The 22,079-nt window shown below is 46.9% G+C and overlaps 2 pseudogenes; both read left to right on the top strand.

The window, feature by feature from the left end:
• LOC132513083 (nuclear RNA export factor 2-like) overlaps window positions 1-15,260 on the top strand; it is a 24,169-nt pseudogene extending 8,909 nt beyond the window's left edge.
• LOC132512978 (nuclear RNA export factor 2-like) lies at window positions 15,253-22,079 on the top strand (annotated as a pseudogene).

Raw genomic sequence — 22,079 nt, 5'->3', positions numbered from 1 at the left:
TTCCCTCATGTTAGCCCTTATAGCCACACCTACCTTCTTCCTGATCCCACATCCCTAAACTCTGTCAAACACTATTATAATTTCCTAAATGTCATAGAAATGGAATCATATAGTACACTACCTTTAGGAATGGATTTCTTTCACTCAGCATAATTCTCCTGAGATCCATCCAAGTTGTAAAGTGTGTCTATCGTCTGTTCCTTTTTATTGCTGAATAGGATTCCATGGCGTGAATGTACCAGTTTGTTTACCCATTCCCCCGTTGAAAGCCATCTGGGCTATTTCCACTTTTTAACTATTGTGATGAACTTCATGTAAAGGTTTTTGTGTAAACATAAATTTTCATTTCTGTGGGTAAATTGCCCAGAGTGCAACTGCTGTATCATTTGGTAATCTCATGTTTCATTTTGAAAAACCTGCCAAATTGTTTTCCAGACGGCCTGTACCATTTTGCATTGCCTTTGGCAATGTGTGAGTGACTCAGTTTATCCAGTGTTGCCTGCATTTGGTTTTGTCACTGTTTTTTTCAGCCATTCTGATAGGTGGGTTTAACATTTCATTGTGCCTTTAATTTGCATTTGCATGATGGCTAAAGATGTTGAATAGCTTTTCCTAAGCCTGTTTGCCCTCTGTTCATGTCTTTCATCCATTTTATAACTGGATTAAGAGGCAAGAAGTTACCTCTAGAGAGCTACCCTGGCTCTGGCTAACAGGCAGAGTAAGAGAATGTGAGGCCCCTCGAGACTCACTTTTCTTGACAGGGAGGGCAGAAGTGGGGCTGAAGCTATTAAATGTTCCTTAAATTAGGACTGAACTTGGATATGGAACAGGATTAAGAGGTGGGGGCATCTCTGGGTCCATCTGTGGAGATCTGGATAGGGCAGAAGAAGAAGGGGGATATGGGGTAGAGGAAAAACAGTGGAAGGAGGGAGATACGGGGGGATGCCTTCTAAATGATGCTAGATTCATCACTCTCAGCCTGCTCAATGGAGTGCAAAAAACTATTCTCCTAGACATGTGGTTTTCAACTCTGGATATCCATTAGGATCCCCTCGAATGCTCAGATTCAACCAACTGAATCAGAGCCTCTAGGGATAAGCCCAGTCATCAGTATCTTTAAGTTTCACCTCAGTTGTTTCTAATGAGCTGTCAAACTTGAAAACCTTATCTGATGGTGTATTAGTTTGCTATGGCTGCCATAACAAGACACCACAGGCTGAGTAGCTTAAACAACAGAAATTTATTTCTCACAGTTTTAAAGGTTGGAAGTCCAAGATCCAGGTGTCCACAGGTTTGGTTTCTTCTGAGGCCTCTCTCCTTGGCTTGCAAATGGCCTCCTTCTTACTCCTTCTTCACATGGCTGTCCCTCTGTGCACACACCCTGGTTATCTCTTTATGTGTCCTAAACTCCTCTTATAAGGAAACCAATCATATTGGATTGGTGTCTACCCTAACAGCCTCATTTTAATTTAATCACCTCTTTAAAGGCCCTATCTTCAAACACAGTCACATTCTGAGGTACTGGGGGTAAAGCTTCAGCATATGAATTTGGGTAGGACACAGTTCAGTCCACAACAGATGGTATGAGAAATACCTTGGTCTGAGAAATTCATCTCCCTTTTAGCCACCTTCCTGGAACTACTATACAACACTTCTGCCATCACCTCATTAGGTAGAAGTCGGTCATGTGACCATTCTTGGTTGCAAAGGAGGCTATAAATGTGGTCTTTTACCGGAAACATTACTGTCCCAAACAAATTTGGGATTCTTTTATTAAGAAAGAAGGAGAATAGGTATAGAACATATGCTACACTTTCATACCCAAGGCAGCTAGAAGCACTACCTCAATTATCATGTCCTTTCTACCCAGTTTTCCAACCACAGTTTTCATGGGTTCAAACAAAACTGCTGCTTCAGAGACACCTGAGCTCACTCTCCCATCCTCCCAAATCCCGTGTCCCAGACTATGCCTGAGTCCTCACAACTTAGCATGCTTAATCTACGTCATTCACTCACTCAGTCATTCATTCAACAAATATTTATTGGTTACCAATGATATGTGAGGCACTGTGATAGGCACTGGAGATAAATCAGAGAACCTGACAGACAGGGTCATGGTTCTCATGGAGCTCACATTCTACAGGGGTTGATACACTCAAGATTTGAGAGCCATTAAGAAAATAATATGGGAAAATGTGACAGAGAATGACTAGGGTGGGGAAGGCAAGGAAGGATTTTCTGAAGACGTAACTTAGATTTAATATTGAAATAACAACAAGTACACAGTCAGCAGTGGGAAGATATAGGAGCTGAGCCCTTGAGGCAGAGGGAAGAGCAAGACGAAAGGCCCTAAGATATGGGCAACCTTGGCAGTTTTAAGGAACAGTTTGTATGCAGTGTGTATTGGGAGGACAGTGTTAGAAAATGAGGTGAGAATGGTAGGAGGGGCCCAATAACAGAAGGTCCTGTGGGCCATGGGAAGGACTCTGGGTTTTGTTCTTATTATGATGGAGCCATTGGGTGCTTTCTGAAAGGAAGGGAATTATTATTATAATCTACCTCATTAAAGCTCATTCTAAATGTTCCTTGGAGGACAGACGGAAATAGAGCAACTGTAAGATCAAGAGACAAGATTAGGAGGCTACTACACATTACAGTCTCATAGACCACAGTCGTAGCAATGGAAGGGGTGAGATGGGGTTTGAAATGAGATGTATCTTGGAAGTACTGAACTTGTTGATGAAGTCCACGTTTGTGGTAAGGATAGAGAGGAATTAAGTGTGTCTCTTGGAATGTGGATTTTTGCAGCTGGGTTAGGGCGGTTTTCTTCGATGGGGAAATGAATGGAGGACCAGCTTTGGTGCAATGCCAGGAAACTAACCGTTCAGTTTTGACCACGTCGTTTGTGGAGCCTATGAAAAATGTGGGTGGGGAGCATGTGGTTGGATGTATAAGTCAGGAGATCCTGAGAATATTCTTGGCTGTGGCAAAAAAACCCCAAAAGAAACAAAAAAAACAAGCATGCAAGCAAGCAAACGAAAAACCCAACTGTACAGTTCAATCTGAAAATACAGGTTGATTCCACATATGAGCATGACACAGCTCTAGATTCTGGAAGGGATACAAAGACATATTAAAAACCAACTTCACTGAGCTATAATTTCTGTTCAACATAATGCATCCATCTTTTTTTATTATTTTATTTTTTGGCTGTGCTGCGTGGCTTGCAGGATCTCAGTTCCCCATCCGGGGATCGAACCTGGGCCCCTTGCAGTGAGAGCACCGAGTCCTAACCACTGGACTTAGTTGTAAGCCTAAGGCTCTGACCTGCCAGGGGCTACGAACTGTCAGACAAGAAAGATATATGTGTGGAATATAAATATCATTCATCCACTTATTCATTCATTCATGCACCTAGTGCATGTCAAGCGAAGTGCTAAGAAGGGAAGATAGGACCAGGAAAAAATTCAGACAGTGTCTCTGTCTTCTGGAAGATTAGGAGTCAAAATAGGGAACTGCACGTGGCTCTGGTTGCTAAATAGTAAGGGAGGTATTTGGTGAGATAATTGGGGCCCCAAAAGGTCTAACCCCAGTGCACAGATGCAACTCTTCCCCTTCTGCATGTCTCATTGACAATGCTGTGGCATGACCTAGAACATAGAGCTGTTAGAATAGAATAAGCCTGAACATTCTGTGCATAAATGGCTGAGGAAACAGCTTTCCAAACCTTCCACCCAGCAATCAGCCCTGATTATGTGCAGAAGTAGATCTCAATTTCATTTAATTCTCACAGTTGGAGTTGTATGACTAATTATTTTGTCTCTGTATCTAATTAAGAAGCTGAGGATAAGAAGGGTGAACTATCTTGAAAGAAAATAGCAGATCTATTGATAATAGGAAAGTGTTAGATTTTATGCTGTGAGCTATTAACAAGTGCGGAATACTAGTTCCCATCCTTTAGGTCCAGGCTGAGGTAGTAGCAATGCAAATTTCTCAGTCAAATGCCTGGGATTCATTGGCCATTCGAGAATTTTAGGAACTGGAGAAGCTATAGGAAAATGAAAGCCTAACATACCATCCTCCTGCCTGCTCCACATCATTGTTCCTGCCTCTGCTCTCTTGTTTTCTATGATAACGTCATCTTAACATTAGGTTTTGTTATTGACTGAACTGTGTTCTCCCAAAATTCATATCCTGAAGCCCTAATTACCAGTGCCTCAGAATGTGACTGGATTTGGAGATAGGGCCTTTAAACGGTGATTAAGTGAATTTAAGGCTGTTAGGGGATACATTAATCCCATCTGACCGGTGTGCTTATAAGAAGAGGAGTTTAGGACACACAGAGAGACAGCAGAAGTGTGTATACAAAGAGGGACAACAAATTTCTGTTGTTAAGCCACTTAGTCTGTGGTATTTTTGTTGTGGCAGTCTGAACAGTCTAATACAGGCATTATGAACGTGTTTCAGTAGTTCATGAAGCAGGTAGAGTAGACTTTCAGAAAGGATGAAAATAAAGTGATGGTAAAAAATACCAATGATCAGTAAAACTGAATGAAACGTGGTTAATTTGTATCACTATCAGGCAAAATAGACATCAAGCGATTGCAACCAAGAAGGCTACTATCAAATCATAAAAGAAAATGTATTAAGAAGATAACAAATTCTGAACTTACATTCACCTGATAACATATCTTCAAAAACATATATAGCAGTAAGTAACAAAGTTACAAGTAATAGAAAGTAAAATCCACTTTTGTGTATACGATAAGGAAAGATACTTGCTTATATAACTGAGAGCCCAGAGGTAGAGGAGACTTTAGGTTAGTTGATCCAGTGGCTCAAAGATATAAAGACTCAGGCCCAATCTTGAACCAATGACTGTGACTAGGGACATAGGATTATTGCGTGAGATCTAGAGTAACTCTGGTCTCACCCTTGGAACTAGCAGGCAAATTCCCCCCAAACATGTGACTGTATGAGGGAGGAAATGCACTAATGAAAGTTTGAGACCACTTAGGAAGATGAGGAATGTATATTGCATAGGTAAAGAAAAATATTCACCTTCAGGCACCATTTGAAAGCACAATTATCAGTATGAGCATAATACCCACAGTACTCAAGCTCAAATGGTTTTCAACTACTATGTCTTTCCAGGTAACAAATACTTCTATTCAGGAAATACCTACATTGAATTAGCGAATGGGTAGCTACAAAGCACTAGAGCTCTCACCCCTGCAGTAAGTTTAGGAAGGACCACAAAGGCATCCATGGTAGCGTACTGAAATCTCTTTTTCTTTCTCAAATTTTTGGCAAAGTTTTCTCTTTACTATCGTACTTTGATATTATTGTGTCAGGATAGTTTGACTAGAAGGGAATGGATTCTTTATAGTTACAATTTCATCAAGTATTACCATTCTGTACACATACAACACAGAGTTCATAAAGGTATGAAAGGTGAGAAGCAAGAAAATTGTCAACATTTATGATCAGCAACAATTTTCTTTAAAGAGCACCATTAAATTTCAATATGGAATATCTTTAAAAGCTTCAAGCTTTTAGAAGAAATTCAGTCTCATGAAAATGTAATAAAATTAAAGAACATCTTCTGTTAATGTACATATTTGTAAATATGCAAAAAGTAATATTCCTCTGGGAACACTAGCCCAAGAACCACCGCAGCCCTGCCGCCTGGCATACCAGGACCCAGCCCATAACACCAAGAGGCTGGCACCAGCTCTTCACGTGTAAGTGGTCTTCACGTGGATGGGATTTTCAAAGTGTATCAGAGAATCATACCATCACAAATGACATAGTTTATGAGCAAAAACCCTGTAAGGAATCCCTGCCTTCTCGTCCCTTTCCATTCTTTGTCCTCAAAAGAAGTTTTCACGGTGGATGTAATTTTCTGTTTCCAGGCTGTGGTACTCCCCATGAATGAGCTCATCACCTAGAGCTGTTAAAATTTACACTGTGCTGGGGGAAGGGAGCACACTGAGTACTCTGACAGGGAGCACTACCTACAATTGTTTCTCTTCTTTCCCATTGCTTGACACTGACAGTAAAGTCACTTCTAGTTAATTAATGAGCTTCTTAAAGGAACAAAGAAAAACATGTTTCGATTACCATTTCTATAAAGGCACAGCAATATCTCATAAGTTCTCTTGGATAATGTTACCAGATTAAGTCAATTTTACTTTCTGAAAGTAAATTCACATAGGATCTCTACTTGAGTTGTACATATTTGTGTTTGAACCAAAAGCATTTGAGTATTTGTGTTTAATTTAGCAGCATCACAAATGTCTGCTATTGTCCTTTCCCAAGTCTCTGTGTTAAACAAAGCCACTAGCACTGACCTCCAAAACGTCCACCCCAAAACAGAAATATAAAAGAGTAAAAGTTGTTCCCAGTAAACCTTGCCAAACAACATTCAAGAAGAATAGCTTATCAGCCTGCCTCACCTAAACAGACACAGCACCTGATACATGCAGTGCCTAAACTGCCTAGCTCATATAAGCTGTGTTCATACAGGTGTTTACCCATAGCCTTAGCGTCCCTTCCCCAATGTATGTTACAAAGAGCTGACGGGCACCCACTGGTGTAACTAAATATATTTTTAAATCCTAAAATAACTCCTGGTAATCATCACAGGGAAAGAATAAATGATACGACCTTTAGTTCTGACAGGAGAATATCTGACCCTTCCCAAGTAAAGTTATAATTAGAACTCCAGGGTTTGCCTTTTGGTGAAAGAAGTTGACCTCAATCACCATTAGTGGATTTGCCCATTACAGAAGCTACAGTTGGGACAGACATCAGGTCTTGCTGTTGGATTCCATCCAGTGATTGTATACAGATGCTTCCTAAATCCATCTTGAGGTTTCATAATAGGCTCTATTGTAAACACGTGGCTCCGTTTTCATACCCTGCATTTACATGTGTCCCATTTTCCAAAATTATCTAAGTAACAGCAATGTGCCCAAACAGAGTCACTCCAAAAAATCACTACTTCCTTCGACAGGCTTAGAACTACAAACACAGTCTGTTATCCTTACTAGTATATTCAAATTTAACCATGGTGCAAAATTTGGTCTGTTGTATTTTCTTCAGGTTATTTATGTAGCCATGCCACGTTGCAGGGTGCTGGCAAAATAATCCCACTGCTTATATAGCATTAAGTTTGCCTAAGCCAGCAAACAGGCAAGATCACATCAAATCTCTTTTGGATATACAGACAGATCTTCAGTTTTCCGTACAAATCAGCAAAAGAGGTGTTTGTAAAGCTGCAATAAGAAAAAAAAACACCAAAACTATATTGTATATTCTCCTTTCCCTTTCTCTGTCCTTTCTAGGAAGATGCAAACAAAATATAAATGCAGTAATATCTAATTCAGATTCTGCTCACTTTTAACTTTTGGAATTCCGTAAAGAGCCATAAAGTCTGCACTTTTTCTCTTTAGAGAAAAAGAGCCATAAAGTCTGCAATATTTCTCTTTAGAGTGTTTAAAAATAAAAGAAGGAAACGTTTTCAACTAACGTCTAGCATTTTATACTGACTTTTATATACATAAATACTTCACTTATTAAGGATAAGTTTATATTTATACCTTAAAATGAATCCGAGGGCCTTACCTGGCTTCAGCTTGGATTCGTTCTAATTACTGATAGTACTGGAAATTATTTAAATGGCACTTTAAAGAGGTCCTCTATGATCTCAACTTTTCAGTAACTGCGGATGGCTTTCCAGTTAGTCTGAATAAGGAAGGCTGAATTATTCTTAATTTTCTTTGGAGACTCTTGTGGGTGATCAAAACACAAAGTCTGGAGCCAGGGTGCCTGGGAGTAAACCCTGGTTTGGCACCTATAGGTTCAGTTACCTCTTAGGCAAGTGACTTAACACATCTGTGCTTCCACTTTCTCAACTGTGAAAACTGGAATAATCATCATAGTACCTCGTTTATAGAATTGCCAGCATTAAAGGGGTTGACGTTTTAAAGTGCCTGACACATAGTAATCATTATATACATTTGTTTTTCAAATTAACAGCTAAAATTCACTTATTGAGTTTGCTTTAATTTCTCTTAGACTTGCATGAAATTACGGCAACAAAGCTTACCTGTACCCACCGCTTAGGTTTTTGAAGCGGTCCCTAAAATATGGCAATGGTTATGGATTTAGGGAGGACCTAGTCCATTGCTATGTGTTAATTTATGTGTTAAATTTCACGTGTTATAGGGAAACAGAATTAGCACACGAAAGAAGCACATTAGCACATTAAAAGGGGGCTAGGGCAGGTGAAGCCAGCCTGTGTTCTGAGGAAGATCATCGGGAGGCACCACCATCAACGGGAAGCCCAGGAATGTGGGCAATCTCAGGTCTCCAGGTCTCGTGAAGAGAACGGCCTCCTGAAACATGCAGCCGGGAGAACCCTGCTGTCACTATCCTACACTCAGGAGGCTGACCCAGCTTTTGAGCACCGTGGGCTCCTAAGGCTATGGTCACGCGGATGCGGCCATCAAGTGGCAGGCCCTGACAGATATGTGGCAGGCCCAGACCTACTGGCCATGTCAGCACCATGAGCCCTTAAACCCTGAGCTCGTGTAGTCTCTCTGGACCTATTGCCACTATGATCATGTGGTAGATCCAGCTTTTCAAGTCGCTAGAGCATGGCAGACTCCTAAACCCTGCCCATCATGTGGATTCATCCTGTCATGTGGCCCTCACTAGCTAGTGGCATGTGGAAGCCTCAGCCCTCCAAGTCACACAGGTGACCTGCTTCTGAGAGTCGTATGGATGCTATGGTCGGTCACACATCCCCCTTGGTCACACATCAGGCTCAGCCATCTCTGTCTCGTGAAGATTGCTGGCTACCAGAATCTTCAGATCCCTGAGTCAACACGGATGTGGCCGCTACCATCACATGGCAGGCAAAGCGCCTGCCGTCATGTGAACACCACACCTACCCTTCGGCTGTTGGTTGTGTATATTTTACAGTCATGGGACATGCTGTGGTCTCCTGAGGCTCACTTCTCTCGGTCACTGTTCACGATAGAGGGCTCCTGAACCCTGAGGTCACCTGCGTCCTTCTACTCTGTGGCCTCCGCCAGCCAAGCCCCTGGAAGTCAGGTAGGGCCCCACAGAGGTGCGTTGCGTTACGTTACGTAGGTTGCGCAGTCACGTGACGCCATAAGGTCGCGACCGAGGGGGGCGCCCTTTCAGCGTGTGGAGAGCCTGCCGAACGGTGGGTAGCTCGGCTTAGGCTTCTGAGGAGTCAGACCGAGAGGTGAAGAAGACCTTTAGAATTAAGGTACTTGTCCTGGCTGAGGGGGAACTTTGATGAGGCTCTGGCTCCGATGCCAACCTTTCCACCGACTTTCATATTCTGCCACGGTAGGCGGTAGACGGTAGGCGGTAGTCGGGTAGGAGGGGCGCCCGCCGGTACTAGAGGTTTACTCAGAATTGGCGGGACAGCGGGCGGCAGGCGTTCATGGGCTGCTCTCGGCAGCTAGGCTCGGGAACCTGGGTGGACCCCTTCCTTCGCCCTTCGTTCCCAATCCCCACATTAAAGCCCTACTCTTATCTCTCTTCCATATTCATATTCACTGCCTGCCATGTGATGGCGTCCTCTGCGCTCCTCAGACCACGTTTGTTATTAGGGACACCAGAGAACTCCTAGATGCCAGTTCGTATCGATGATTTCAAATCTGATCTGAATTTCTGTCTCTTAATTTGTTCTGTAGAGAGAGGCAAGGAGAGAGACTTTGTTTAATTTGATATTTTTTCAGTAAAAGTGTGAAAGTAGCCAGCACGTTAAGGTTCAGAATTTGTTTTCTGTCTTTGCTTTGCCGATCAGTAGCTTTGCAAAGTGTGTGGGGGGTGGGATGCCATAATCTTTTTCTGCTTGGACTCTCTAAATGGCTTAAATTAGTCCAGCCAGACACTATTGGCTTCTGATTTTCCTCCTGATTTTCTAACCCTTCCTTGTTACATTCCTTGAAAGCTCTCCCCTTTCCTTCATGTGGGAAAAAACAGTGAATTTATTTAAGAAAACCATATTAAGTAAAATCATAGATGATACATTTCATAAAAATCACGTAGATGGTACTTAATGAGTAAAATGCAGCAAGTAAAAGATGGTGTTTACATTTGTGAGGGATTTAAATATGGTTTGAGAGATGGTTAAAGGGGTGATATATATATTTTTTCTTATATAATATCCATTTCTTTCCTCTCATTTCAGCACTTTCAGGTTTGCTCTACAAGACACGATGTCTGAGAGACAGCAGCAACAAAAATGTTTTTATCCATTGAAGAAATATGGGACATACAATAATGAAGGTACAAAGGATTTCTGTATTGTCATATTTTTAAGATAATATGCCACTTGAATCTCAAAGAATAGGATAGTGTCTTAGCTTGTTCAGGCTGCTGTAGTAGAACACCGTGGACCAGGTGGCTTACAAATTACAAGAATTTATTTTTCACGGTTCTGGAGTCTGTGAAGTCCAAAATCAAGGCACCAGTAGGTTCAGTGTCTGGTGAGAGCCTGCTTCCTGGTTCATAAAGGGCTGTCTTCACGCTGTATCCTCACATGGCAGAAAGGGCAAGGGAGCTCTCTGGGTCCTCTTTTGTAAAGGCACTAATCCCATTCATGACGGCACCTCCCTCATGACCTAATCACCTACCAAAGACTTTACCTGCAAATACTGTCACCTTGGAGACTAGGTTGGTACATAAACATTCAGTCTGTAGCAGGTAGTTTCCGTAAGCTATATGGGAATGGAACATTTTTCCACAGACCACTGTGGAAAGTACTAGTGTTCCTCAGGAAACATTTTGGGAAAGCCTGTTCAAAGTAAATCTCTTCTGCCGCATTAATACCTTGTACCTTTGTTTACTAAGAAGAATGTATGCTTACTAATAATTATAATCTGTTCTTCTCATTAAGAAACCACTTATTGCTAACTCATTTTATCTTATGTCATTAGTCATTCTCTCTTTTGCTTAATCTTTCCAGTTTTTCACTCTTTACATATAACCTCAATTTATGTTTCTGATATCATGACGGGCAAGCAATAAGTGCATATGTGCTAGTCATTAGGAAGTCTTAAAAATAAAATAAAATGCCCCACTCTTGAAGCGATGATACAACTTACCCGTAAGGATGAGTGGATGAAATAGCTCTCATTTTATACCAATTTTCCACACTTTTTCAAAACTAGTTTGTTATTATTATTTAATCATTATAGCTGCCATTTTTTGAGTTCCTGTTTTATGTCAAGCACTGTGGCAACCTTGTCATACCAGTTTTCTCATGTAATCCTCAGAAAAATCCTGAGAGGATGTTATTTTAATTCACAGATAAGATACAAGAGTCAAGATAGGCTAGATTATGCTGTGGTAATAGACAGTCCCCGTATCTCAGGGGCTTATTCCTCACTTCGACTACATGTCCATGGCAGGTGCATGCCCCTCACAGGATGGTGGACTTTGGGGGTCTGAGCCATTCTTACTGGAATGACTTGGAGACCCAAACTGACAGAGCAGCCATCATCTAGAAAGTTGTCAGTCTCTGTGCCTGAGGGGAAGAGGACCCTGCAAGGTCTCAATCCAACAAGCATATGTTCTGGCCCAGAAATAGCACATGTCACTCACAACCCATTAGCCAGAACCAGTCACATACACAGCCCTGCCCAAACAAAGGAGGTCAAGAAGTACAGCTCTTCCAGGTCGCCGGAACAGGGACAAATGGAAACACATGGCAAACAGCACTACCGCACGATGGAACTGAGGCTCAGAGAGGTAAAATACTCGCCTAAAATCACATACGCAGTAAGTGACAGAGCTTCACTGGATTATTCTATCAAATACTTGACAAGTCGATGTCTGAGATTGCTTGTGTCTGAATCACCTTGATGAGGGAGGTCTCTAGCCCTGTTCAGGCACCCGACGTAGTTGGTCAGCCGGGGGACTGCGGTAGCTGTTATATAGCTCCCTTTTACGCTTTCCCCTCGGCAACGTTACTTCGGAAGGAAAGTGGGTTCTTACAAATGACTCTGACTCTTCCTATACACCGTACGTAGACCACATGCCCTTACTGCTCCCTTTAAAATGTGAATTTTTCCCTTTCATTGCTGGATTTTCCTGAAAACGAGTTGGTTGCCCGGCATTCTCCAAAGGTCACCAGTAAGGGTCCTCTTTGTTGTTGTTATTGTTGATGAGTGTCATTATGAACTCCTGGCTTTTGAACATGTTGGTGGGCTTCAAACCATCGTTATGTGGTGTTGAGCAGAGGAGTGAAATGATTTGACTTGCTCTCTGCTGCTGGGTTGAAAAGAGACAGGTAAGGGAGCCAGGATGAAAGCAGAGGGGCCAGCTGGACAGCAGTACAGTCCAGGAGGTAGCTGTTGGTATCTTGGCCAGGGTGGTGGTAATGAAGGTGGTGAGAAGTGGCCGGCTTCTGGACATACTTTGAGAGAGGGGCCGAGAGAATCTCCTGACCAGTTGGATGTGGAGTGTGGGAGAAAGAGAGCACGCCAGGCCCCCTCCGAGGTTTGGGGACTGAGCAAGTGGCATTTGTGGGTCAAATGCCCTATCTGTGTTTCCTTTCACTTCCAGTGCCACACAGGGAAAGTCCCAAGGTTGTGAGTAGCAGGATTGCCCTGACAGCGGGCCACACAGGGAAAGCAAGGGCTCCCCAGAGGAGTTCATCTGAGGCCTGGTCGTAATCACTCCATCGTGGAGTGATCAGCAGTGGGCGGATCTTTACTCATAAGCGTGCCCTGAGACAACATGGAATAGTTAATGTACAAAAGGCACAGCACACAAACCTAGAGAACCTTAAGTATTACAACCCAACGGAAGCTGGTTTCTAACAGTGTAATTACCATAATCCTCCCTCCCCACAAGCCACTAGTATGATTATCTGCTGGTTCACTGTTTCAGTGGAATGTGTTAAAAATAAAATACCCTTAGTGAATCCACCCATGGGGAAGAGAATTGACACGATCTTATTTTGCAGGTGCGGAAAAACTTCCAAATCTTTTGACATGGTGAATTAGATATGTTGGAGGGGAGAACTTGTGGGTGGAGGGGTGAACAGCAACACAACTCCTAGGAGTGAAGACAAGGTGAGATACAACCAGGACACTTTCTAAGCGTGGCTGTAGCTTCAGTATCCAGTACAGTAGATGTCAGAGTAAAGAAAATGAACAAGAGCCAAAGAGAGGCCTTACAGAATGGTGAAAGGATCAGCACACCAGGGATACATAAAGATCCTAAATGTGTACGCACCAAACAATGGAGCCTCAAAGTACATGAAGCAAAAGCTGATGGAGATGAAAGGAGAAAGAGCCAGATCTATAATTATAGTGGGGGCCTTCCACACCCACCTCCCTCTTAGCAAGTGACAGAATTGCTAGAGAAAAAATCAGCAAGGATATAGGAGACCTGAATAACACAGTAAACTAATGAGATCTGCATGACATAAAGAGAACAGGCTGCGCAACAACAGCAGAGTACAGTTTTTTTCCCCGAGGGTCTCTGTAACATTCACCAAGTTAGACCATCTCCTCGACCATCAGACAAACCTCAATAAATTCAAAAAGAATTGAGGGACTTCCCTGGTGGCGCAGTGGTTAGGAATCCGCCTGCCAGGGAAGGGAACACAGGTTCGAGCCCTGGTCAGGAAGATCCCACATGCCGCGGAGCAGCTAAGCTTGTGCGCCTCAACTATAGATCCTGCACTCTAGAGCCCGTGTGCCACAACTACTGAGCCCACGTGCCACAACTACTGAAGCCCGAGCACCTAGAGCCCAAGCTCTGCAACAAGAGAAGCCGCCACAACGGGAAGCCCGTGCGCCACAACGAAGAGTAACACCACTCGCCGCAAGTAGAGAAAACCCGTGTGCAGCAACGAAGACCCAACGAAGCCATAAATAAAGAAATAAAATTATTAAAAAAAAAAACAACACTTGAAATCTCCCAGAGTGTGTTCCCTGGCCATGATGGAATCAAATTAGCCACCAGTAATAGAAAGCCAAAAGAAGAATCCCTAAACACTGGGAAATGGTGGTTGACACATCATTCCAGGTTATCATTCACACCCTTGTTATAAAAGGGCTGAAGTTAGGAAGAGTTGCCTGCTGAGCTGAAAGGCATTTCAGGCTGGCCCAATAGAGAGGTCACTCTGGCTCTTTCCAACAGAGTATTGTTCAGGGCAAGGCTGGAGGGAGGGAGACAGTTCAGGAGGCCGTTACATCAGTGCCACCTGACATTAAAGCTCCAAGTGCACTGGCAAAGGAAGTCCAGCTAGCTTGCTGGTTGTTAGTGGAATCGGTTTGGTGGCTCATTGGATTTGGGAAGCACGAGAGAGGTATTGGTGTGGTTGCTGGAAAGTCCTGAGAGAAGGCAAGATTCGGGTGCCTTCCTGGTATATATGACTGGTGTCCAGTCTAGCCCATGGACGCATACACCTCGGTTCTTTATCAGTCCTGCTCCACTGTTTTAAAAGTTTCAGCGCAGTTGTCCTCTCCTCCCTCCTCCCTCTTTGTCCTCCTTGTCGTCCTCTTCCTCATCCTGCTCCTCCTCGATTCTTCCCCTGATAGTGCCATCTGTCGGATAAGGCTGTCCTCTCTGCACAGGCAGAAGAGTGCCCTTTCTGAGGCTTGTGGGACTGGTCCCTTAGGCCACGTTGGTACGTGGCCTGCCCTACCATGCTGTTAGCCTAAGACATGGTACGTGGTAAGTGGACCACAGATGTGTCTGCAAACTTGTATTTTTGTTCCTCTTTTCAGAGTACAGTGATGGTGGTAGACCACCTCAAGGAAGAAAGAAAGGTTGGAGTTCTTTCCCAGGTAATTCTGGCGAGAGGAGCCCTCATTATGAACGCGATGGGTGTGAGCCTCAGCCTTCAAACCTCCAGGAGGATGATGGAAACGTGGTGAAGAGGGATGTCCAGGAGGACCCCCAAGTAAGACAGTAAGTGGCCAGGCAGCTGGGTTTGTACACAGCAGCCCCTGGGACTATGCACCTCTCTCACTCTCCGTGGACTTGTTTTTCTTCTCTCACTGCAAAACTGAAGCATGCTAGAAGTGAAATAATGGTTGAGCAATCCTAATTGTAGAGCTGGTGTCAAAGAGGCGAGGGTGTACAGAAGACTTTCTTAGCACTTATGGCCACTCACCGTCCTTCTCTCCACATCCCCCCTGCAGCTCTCCTTGTACCATCCGAGGCAACAAGAGAGGAGTGAGATGGCAAAGTGAAGGCCACATGCATACTACTGTGTGGAGAAACAGAAAACCTCTGGAGAGGGAAATGGGGAAGAACACACAAGATGGAACCCCAGGGAGCTGGTTCAGGGTCACAGTGAGTATCCTGTAAAATGTACGGAATGCGCAGGAGAGAAAAGGCAGGGGGAGTTGTGTTGGTCTCATGTAGAGATGCTGGTTTCTTTCACTGGGGACAGTTTGTAATCTGTCCTTTTTATTACCAGGAGTTAACAGTCTTGTTCATCTAAGGGCAGGTTCAGAGAAGCAATGTACAGGGAGCAGGCTGACCGTGAGGAGAACGGAGGAGCCTGTCTCAAAGCAAAGATGGAAACTACTGCCAAGGATATGGAGCGACTCCACATTGGAGGTCTCAGCTTGGCAAGCTGAGTGTGGGAGACAGAGGGTCGAGCCTCTGGAGACCTTGTCTGAGGGGCAAGCAGTGTGTGCGCTGGGTAGGATCTCCTGGAAATTGATAAAAGGAAGATCATCTCTGACACCTTGATTATGTGGAAGAGAGTTTGACTGGAGAGAAAGAGTACTTAGGAAATCCATATTACGCACACCCATAAGAAATCATGCCAGTGGTCCCTTCTTTACAAGCCCTTTCAAGCCCAGTAGAAGGCCGGGAAAGAACAGGAAAAGGTTCTTCCTGCAGCCTAAATTCCCTGTTGTCTGTCCTCTCTCCCATGCCTTCTTTTCATCCTTAGATTCCTTGTGGGATAAAGTATGACAAGACATGGCTAATGAAGTCAATCCAGAGCCATTGCAGTGTCCCCTTCACTCCAGTGGACGTAAGAGAGGATGCCGAAGCCAGACGCGTGGGCACAGGGAAGGGGGAGAGAGAGAGACCTGGTTCAGCAGGGTCTGTTGGCTTCTGAAACTATTGCTGTTGCATTCAATCCCTATAGTTCCACTTTATGCAAAATGGGGCTCGGTTCTTTGTCCAGGAAGCTAGCACTGCCTCTGCATTGATGGATGTCAGCTACAAGATTCGTGACGAGGAGAGCCGAAAGGTGTGTGTCGAGGGCGTTACGTGTACCTCGTCCTGAGGAAGGAGTACAGGCCAGGGGCTGGTTGTCTTCTTTGGAACTAGAGTTCCTGGTGCTTACCCCACCTCTTCTTCCTGCAGATACCTGTCTTTGTCAGCCCCTCCGCTGTTCCCTACTCTGTGCGGGATAAGTTGAAGCCAGAAGAAATGGAGCAGCTAAAGGTAATGGAGACTCACGGCGAGTAGTGTACCAGCGCTCAGACCCACCTCTCCTTCCTCCAGACCCCCGTCCCGCTCGCCCCCGATTTCCCTGCCACCACCACAGCCTCAGAGCGGCTCTCTCCATCTCTCTCTCCGCAGCTGACCTTGAGCAAACGATTTGATGTCTCCCAGCAAGCTCTCGACCTCCAGAGGCTCCGCCTTGACCCAGGTACGGCTGACAGCAGTAATTCTAGGGCGGGTGAGGGCAGAGGGGTCTTCCTGGAGGGAGACTTAGGGATGGTAACGTGGGGAGGGGCTGGTGCTGGCCCCACACCCCACTCAGCCATCCTATTCCCTCCCCTCTCCTTCCTGAAGACTTGGTGGGCTGTGATATTGATATATTTCTGAATCGAAGAAGCTGCATGGCTGCCACCCTGCAGGTCATCGAAAAGTATTTCCCTGAGGTGAGGCTGTAGGCCCAGTGCTGGTATTAGGGTAGGGGGTGGAAGAGATGGGGTGGAGGGCAGATTTGTCTCCAAGGTCCTAGATAGTAACCTTCACTCTACCTCTTCTTGCCCCAAAGCTGTTGTCCTTGAACTTGAGCAGCAACAAACTGTACCAGCTGGATGGCCTGTCTGACATTATACAGATGGCCCCCACGGTCAAGATCCTGAACCTCTCCAAAAATGAGGTGAGAAGAGGGAGCCAGGTCAAAGTTGGGTTGAGAGTGGGGGGTGGGGCATGTTAGTGGCCATCAGAGTGATGACAGGAGGCAGGTGAAGGTACCTGTGTGGGAGGGAGGGTTCTGGGGGTGCAGGGATCCAGATGTCCCTCTTTCCCTGGGATTCCTTTTCCCACTTCTGCCCCATATTTCTCAGCTGACGTCTGTGTGGGAGTTGAGCAAGATGCAAGGGCTGAAGCTTGAAGAGCTGTGGCTGCAAGGGAACCCATTGTGTGATACTTTCCCAGACCAGTCCACCTATGTAAGGTCAGTGTGAACACCCTGTCACCCTTCTTGGTGACCTTCACCCATGGGAGCCTAGACTATCTGTGACAGTGCCCCTTTGCCAAAGGTGGCAGCCCTGGTCTTCTGGGAGGATCACAGGCCCCACCTTCTGCTTTCTCTGTGCCTATCACCGGTGAGGAGTTTCCTTCCCCTGACCTGCTCACCTCTGCAGGCGCTCTGGGGTCTGTTTCCAGCTCTCTGCGCCCAGCTATATTCCAGCAAGGCCTCCCAAGAGTGTGCCCCAGGAAGCAGGGCTTCTCCTCCTCACCAGGACCAGGAACGACCATCCTTGATCCAGATGCTGGCGCCCTGGACTGAGAAGGGTCCTCCAGTCCAGGGCCTCTTGCTGAGAGAAGCCTTCCTTCTTCGTGCTGAGATGGGGTTTGCCTCCCCCGTTCTGAGAGGGGCCCTCTTCCCCTTCCTCCAAAGGGATCCCCCCTCCTCTCCCAGGTTGACATGGGGGCTTTCCTGCGCCATGCTGAGGGCTGAGGCCATGGGTGGCTGCTGTCATGACATCCATTCTGCTGGCCCAGTGCCAGGAGCTGGACCCTCCTTGGGAAAAAGCAGGGCTCCCTGAGTCAGGGGCCAGACGTGGGCCCCCGCCAGTGATCAGAGGGCTTCCTGAGGCAGGAGTGGAAGGCAGAGGGCAGAGGTGGTAGAGGAGACCGAAGGACAGGCCTCTGAGGGGCACTTCCCATCCCTCCCTGCACACGTCACATCATCTCGCCTGGTCCTTCACAGGAGCCCTGGGCAGCCTGAGACAGGTATGATTCCTCAGATAAAGAACCAAATCAGAGAGGTGCAGGGGTCATCGGGAGAGAAGACGGTGATCATCAGAGGGGGCCACGGATCCTCAGCCCCATACTGAGCTGGGACCTGACCCTTTCCTCCTTCTGGGGAAGATCTGCCCCCATGGCTGCTCGGTTTCCCATGCCCAAGTCTGGCTGAGCTCACACAGGTGACAAAGTTTCAGCCAGCATCCAGTGGGCCCCCAGCCCAACATGTGCATATTTTCCATTCCTACCTGGTGTGTCTGGGCGATTCTGGGGCAGGTGAAGAGCCGCAACAAGTGTGCCGTTTCCCCTTTCTTCTCTCTTCTTCCCTGACCCCGACCACGGGAGAGCTTCTTTCCCTTCCCTTTGTTGTCTCTCTCTCCCCTGTCTCTGTGCCCCTATGTCTCTCTCATCTCTCCCTTCCTACCTTCACTCCCTTTCTGTCTTCATCCCCTCCATCTCCCTCCCTGAGCCCCACCTCACTCACCTCGCTGGCCCAGCATCCTGGGCCATCCCTGGGGGGTGTCGGGGTCTTGCCAGAATGCTGGACCCCCAGTGAGGTAGCAGAGCCCCGGGCTCCCACTCCATCCGCTCTTCTCCCCACAGCCTTCAGTGGGGCCCTGGAGGAAGGGAGGGAGGAGAAGGAAGCCCTGCAGCACGGGTTTGAAATGCTGGTCCCTGTGGCACTGGAGAAGGGAGTCCGAGTAGTCTGGGTGGGAGCTACCCAGGCGAAGGAGAGGAAGGGAGGCAGGGAAGGAATATTAAAGTGAAGGTACTGAGAGAGATGAGGAGACAGTGCCTTTCAGACAGTAAGATGACAGATGCTCAGTGCTCAACAGGCAAGTGGACCGAAAACCCTTAAAATCAGGAGCAGAGGTGGGCAAAGGGTGCTGCTGGATTGGCCAGAACACACTGATCTCTGTTTATGGTATTACTGTTTTAACTGAAAGGAAGCATTGTAACCTTGAACTATCAACCACCTCTTCTCTATTTTTGGTTTTGGACAGGGCCATCAGAGAATGTTTCCCGAAGTTGTTACGCCTGGTAAGTGCCTACGTAAATCATTGTCTCTTACGAATGTCGGTGGCCTCTGCACCTGCCCTCAAGCCCTTTGGGTCTTGCCTAGATCACATATTAGCATCAGAACCTTAACCATTTGGGGGGACATGGACTCCTGAAAATGACATGGATATACTTGCTGGAAAAATGCCCATAAATACACACACGCACACACACAAGTTGAATATAACACTAGAGACTTCCAGGACCTCATTATGAAGACATCCACTGTAAGCTTTCCCATGGAATTTCCAGGGCCCTTTCACACCTGACCTCTGACCCTCACCCTCCTGGGCCCATCCTTTTCCCGGATCATCCAGGGCCACTCCCCTGGTCTCCACTCCTGACTTCCTCTTCTCTTCTCCAGGATGGCCAGGAGTTACCGTCACCAGTGACCATTGACGTTGACACTCCCTACATAGTAAAGCTCTGCAAGGTGAGGAAAAGGATCAAACAACATTTGGGGTGTTGCAGGGAGGCTTTATCTACTGCATAGTCTCAAGTGCCATTTGATTCCAGCGCAGCTTCCTTGTATCTGATGAGCTGAAGAGCCTAGTCCTGCAATTCCTGCAGCAGTAAGTACCTCTGAGAAGCTGAGCAATGGGGGAAGGGCTAGGACAGGTGAGGCCACCTAAGCACAGGTCTGCTCAGGGGAGTTTTCAAGTCCATTTGAGGTCCAGACCACAGAGATAGACTGTCTTCATTGCTCCTCCTAGGTACTACTTGATCCATGACTATGGAGACAGACAGGTTCTCGCAGGTGCTTATCACGAGGAGGCCTGCTTCTCCCTGACGATTCCCTTCCACCCCGAGGACCCAGCCCCGTGAGTATGACAGTACAGCCTCTGCTCCCGGGCCGTGTGGCCCCCCAGCAGACACAGGCCAGCTCCTGCAAACACCCACCACCCACTGTTGCTCTTTGTCTCCTAGAAGCAGCTTGTGCAAGTATTTCAAGGACAGCAGGAATATGAAGAAGCTCAAGGACCCCTGTGAGTGTGTGATGGGAAGACTGGGTGGGAAAGGGCGGTGAAGGGGTCAATCATAGGGCCCAGGGCGTGGCAGCCCCTGACCTTCGCTCGCTTCCCCTCCCCTCACAGACCTGCAGGTCCAGCTGCTGAAGCACACAAAACGTGTCATTGTGCACACTCTCTGTGTGTTGCCCAAGACTCAGCATGCCTTCAGCTCCTTCATGGTGGACACGTGGTTCCAGACGGTGAGCGCCTGCTTCCTCCCCCGGGTGGGCCCAGGAAGCCGCAGGTGGGTGGGAGGTGGAGGTGGTGACTGGGCGCCTGGGCTCTTCCCTTTCAGGAAAGGATGCTCTGCTTCTCCGTCAGTGGGGTGTTCAAGGAAGGTGAGTGTGTGTAGACCCCCAGCGCAGATGCCCCACTGCTGCCTCCCCCTGGCCAGGCTCACTCCCAGAACCACCTAGCTTCCCTGACCCCTTCCCTTCCCTTCCCCTTCTCTTCTCTTCCCTTCCCCTCCCCCTCCCATCCCTTCCCTTCCCTTCCCTGCATTCCACCCCTCCCCTCCCCTCCTCTCCCCTCCCCTTCCCCACTGTGTTCTCCTGCCTTCAGGCTTCCCACAGACAACCCAGGTCTGAGCTGTGTCCATGCCTGTCTGCCCTGCACACCCTGGGCGTTGGGGACACAGGCTGTGGCGTTTGGTGGCTCTCAACCCAGATACTTACTCTGAGAACTTGGGCCGTTACTTAAGGTGTCAGTTTCCTCATTTGCAAAATGGGATAGTAGTATCCACCTCTTGGGCAGCTGTGAAAAATGCATCCCGTGAACTTGTGTAGTGGTCGTCAGGGGCCCTGTCACTGGGCGCAGACTGCTCCTATAGTTGCCCTCCCCATTCCCGACACCCTGGCCCCCGTGAACAACTGCCCTCTCAGCATGAGTGTCCAGTCACACCCTGACTGGGGACCACCGTGTGAGCGTGTACAGCAAGTGCAGCTGTAAGGGATACTGTTGTTTGTTTGCTGTTGAAGTGGAAGGAAGTTCTCAGCGCTGTGTGCGTTCCTTCGCCCGGACCTTCATCGCTACCCCTGCCCGCTACGCCAGGTGAGAGCCCTGTTGTGGGTGGGAATGCCCATCCCCGCCTGGGCTCAGGGGCGTGGAAATGTGGTGGCAAAGATCTTAGGTTTACTCGGCATTGTGGAAAGCCAGCAGGGAGATCCCAGGAGCAGTGTAGCCTAGTGGTTAGGAAGAGCGTGGGCTCTGGAATCGGCCTATGGGCTCTCTCCTTGAAACAACACTCACTCGCTGTGTGATCTTGGTCAAGTCACATGACCTCTGTGTGACTCAGTGTCTTCTTCTGAGATTGGGCATCAGAGCGTCCAGCCCTTGGGCTGTGGTAAAGGGTAAATGTGAAATTGCTCGTGAGTTGGGGATGAACCTATAAATCAAGTGAAGGTGTAGACAGTCTCTCCAAAGGTGGGCTCTGTGGGGAGGGGCAGAGGTACCAGTCAAGGAACCTGGGAGACAGACACAGGAGGTATGCGGAAGGAATCTGGTTGCTGAGTGCCAGTGGGAGCAGAGTCAGTATTGGGGGTGTGGGTGTCCATCCATCAGTTGTCTGAGGGCCCATTTTTCCTTCAGTCTGTGCATCGTGAATGACGAGCTGTTTGTGAGGGATGCCGACCCCAGTGAGACCCAGAGTGTGTTCTCCATCCCACTGTCTACACCCACCTCCAGCTCCATGCACCCCTCTCCCAGCAGCAGCAGGACATCATGCAGGCATCCTCCACCCCATCTGAATTGAACCTCTAGTGGTCTCAGAAATGA

The sequence above is a fragment of the Lagenorhynchus albirostris genome, chromosome X (genome assembly GCF_949774975.1).
Source record: "Lagenorhynchus albirostris chromosome X, mLagAlb1.1, whole genome shotgun sequence".
Classification (NCBI taxonomy): Eukaryota; Metazoa; Chordata; class Mammalia; order Artiodactyla; family Delphinidae; genus Lagenorhynchus; species Lagenorhynchus albirostris.
This window is presented reverse-complemented; position numbering and strand designations above follow the sequence as displayed.